Genomic DNA, 3,401 nt, shown 5'->3' on the forward strand with positions numbered 1-3,401 from the left:
CTCTTTACCTTTATTGTGGCCACGGGTCCACAGCACCACAGTTGTTTCTAGAGTCCACTTTACAGATGGTGTAAAATGTCATGATGCTAATGATCGAAAGGCCCAGGCTCTGTGTGGGGAATGTGGGAAAGGCCCAGGCTCTGTGTGGGGAATGTGGGAAAGGCCCAGGCTCTGTGTGAGGAATGTGGGAAAGGCCCAGGCTCTGTGTGGGGAATGTGGGGAGATTCAGGCTCTGTGTGGGGAGTGTGGGGAGATTCAGGCTCTGTGTGGGGAGTGTGGGGAGATTCAGGCTCTGTGTGGGGAGTGTGGGGAGATTCAGGCTCTGTGTGGGGAATGTGGGAAAGGCCCAGGTTCTGTGTGGGGAGGGGAAGGTTCAGGCTCTGTGTGGTGAGGAACCTGCCTCTTCCCTGCATGGCCTCTGGCCTCGCTGAGCTGCAGATGTGGGTCTGAGCTGCTGTGCAAGACCATGGCTTTGAGTGCGCATGTCATCCTCCCTGTGCTTCCCCTGGGTTCTGCACATGACCTGAAGGTCTGGAGAGTGAGGAGCAGGGCGTCCAGTAGGGACCTGGCCCTGGGCGGCCTCCACAACTGTGCTGGCCCCGGGACACTCCTGGGCTCTGATACTGTAGCTTAAAGCCCTGCTGGGACCTCCCTGCAGGGCTTCTGTTCTACTATTTAATTTAACTTTATTTATTTCTTATCCTACCTTTCTTTCCTGCCACTGCTTGAATGGGGAACCTGGATTCTCCCGTGCAGCCATATTTGCTGCCCCCGCATATTGAGCCGGTGCTGGCTGGTTTGTTTGTTTGCAGAATGCTTTTGCTTTTTGAACTGGCACGTTTTTCCTTGACCTTGAAATGCATGGAGATCTCCTCTGACTGCCTCTCAGACCTCAAGAAGATGGAAAGCAAAGTAAGTGGCTTTATGACACTGTTGCCTGGGGTTGGGAGGCTGCTCACCGTGCATTTGGACAAAAGGCAAAGAAGGGAAAAGCAGTTCACAAGGCCGTGGCCCCCAGGGCTTCGGTCAGTGGTTGGCACGTTGCCGTCTTTCCTACCTGTGTTTTGCACAACTGTGGTTAGATGGTGTTTGCAATTTTACACCTGCCCATTTCTCTTTACCTTTATTGTGGCCACGGGTCCACAGCACCACAGTTGTTTCTAGAGTCCACTTTACAGATGGTGTAAAATGTCATGATGCTAATGATCCGGAACATTCTCCAGCAGTCTCATTATTGGACGCGTAAGTCACACCGGCCATGCCTCATTACCCACAGTTCACTTTCTGCAGTTTGCTACCTGCAGGTACCTACAGTATGAAAGTATGAAGGTTTTTTGAGGGAGAGGCCACAGCCACATCACTTTTGTTACAGCATAGTGTTATGGTTGTATTTGATTATTAGTTATTGTTATGAATATCGTACTGTGCCTAATTTAGAAATTGAAGTTTATCGTAGGGATTTCTGTCTAGAAAAATCACAGTGTACATCGGGTTTGGGACTGCTCCACGTTTCAGGCCTCCACTGGGTTGGGGGGTCTTGAAACATATCCTCTCAGAGAAGGGGGGGCTACTGTATCATTTTTTGCTAATTACATAAAGGGCTGCAGTGAACATTTTGTGCCTAAAACATTTTTCTGCATTTAGGATTTTTCCCTAAGATGAGTGTATTTACATGAAATGACTAGGGAATGCTCACTTTCAATATTTTAAGAATACACGTTAGAGAACCGCCCTCCAGAAAAAGCTTCACACAACCAAAGGTGTGTAAGACTGAAGACGTCAGGCTTGCTGATGCTTTCGGGAACTGCCACAGGCCCTGCCACAGAGCAGGGACAATGGGATCAGTTTATCGGGTGGTTTTGAGCAAACTGAGTGCCGCTTTACACACGGAGAGTGAAGGGGGGACCCTCGGGTGCACAGCCACGTGCTGGGGCTCCCCTCGTGGTGTCTTCCTTGAGCACCTGTGGTGTGCTTTGCCCCAGGTTACCCACGAGTAATCGTAAACCGAGCCGTCAGTAGTGCAGGAGACACGGCCGTGGCTCAGCACGGGGGGAGCCGGCCAGTCACACTGAGGGCTGTGCTGATCTGGAAATGGTTTCAGAACAGGAGATACAGTTCACGTGGCCTTGAGAGACAGGCGGGAAGCGTGGTCAAGGCTGGAAACGGCAGCCCGTGCAGTACGGAGGATGAGGGCAGCGTGGGAGGCGCTCCTGTGTTTGATGCCCTTTACTGGCTTCTGTGAGCCCCATTTCCATCTTCTCGGTTTCAATGGTGTGGTGTCCCCAGTTCAGAATGACTGTGGAAAGCCTAGGTCCGGCCCCACTTCCTCCTCCCCAGCAGCCCTTCCTTCAGCTCCCTGCGCCTCAGGGTTTGTCGCTGCAAAATGGCAGCAGTAACAGGACTCATCTCCGAGGGCTGCTGTGGAACTCAAAGCAATGTTTTGTGTATCCCAGGTTGAGGCTCCCGGGCAGGCCCCTGCTGCCGTGGGGTTGCCGTTAGGGAGGCTCCTGTAGCCCAACTCTGCCGCCACCGGCCGTGGCCCCTGCAGAGCATGTCCCTCTGCCCTGGCTTGAAGACGCTCTCCTGGCCCTTTGCCCGGTTGGCCTCTGCCCATCCCTCAGGCCCCAGCCCTCCTGTTACCTCCTGTCTCACTGCTGGTCGAAAGCGACCTTCTCTAGGTGAACATTCTGCTGGGAGGCTCGTTATCCCTGCCAGCCTCCTGGTAGACATTCAGGATCTCATGAGATTTAGTTTGAATTAAAAGCTCACTAATGTTAAGGATATAAATGGTTTTTAATTTTGAAGCCTTGGTGCATTTTTAAAGACTATCCACCGTCATACATTTCACGATTGCCTGAGTGAATGGTGGAAATGATTTAACCAGGCAGACACCCGCACCTGTGGGACCCCATAAAGAGTTTTAAGATCCATATCCATGTGGGAAGCATGGAGCTCTTTTTCTGACCCCTGTGAAGCCTGGCATAGCTTCCTCAGTGGCATGGAGGCTTGCGGCTGCTGGACAGGTGGGGGCACACAGCCTGGGGCGGCGGCCTCCTGCGCTCTCCATCCTGGCCAGCACCAAGGCCCAGATGTGCAGGACTGCGGTGCAGCCATCCTGAGGTGCTGCAGGTACTTCCCATCCTTGCGGACATCTGCTGCCGAGGACCCGCTCCCCGGGGCGGAGGAGTCTGCTGCTGAGGACCTGCTTCTTGGGACGTCTGTGTCTGTTGTTTGTGAAGATGCTACAACCATCAGCACCTGCGCTCACAGACTAGGAGCTTGAGTCTCCTGTGTCCAGAAGACCTGCACCCCTCGAGCCAGGGCGGGTTTAGGGTTTAGGAGTGTCACCCCTCGAGCCAGGGCGGGTTTAGGGTTTAGGAGTGTCACCCCTCGAGCCAGGG

The 3,401-nt window shown here is 53.3% G+C and overlaps 1 protein-coding gene across 1 annotated transcript in view; it reads left to right on the forward strand.

Moving 5' to 3' along the window:
* CFAP46 (cilia and flagella associated protein 46) overlaps window positions 1–3,401 on the forward strand; it is a 157,857-nt gene that overhangs the window by 3,772 nt on the left and 150,684 nt on the right.

The sequence above is a fragment of the Mandrillus leucophaeus genome, unplaced genomic scaffold (assembly GCF_000951045.1).
Source record: "Mandrillus leucophaeus isolate KB7577 unplaced genomic scaffold, Mleu.le_1.0 Scaffold219, whole genome shotgun sequence".
Taxonomy (NCBI): domain Eukaryota; kingdom Metazoa; phylum Chordata; class Mammalia; order Primates; family Cercopithecidae; genus Mandrillus; species Mandrillus leucophaeus.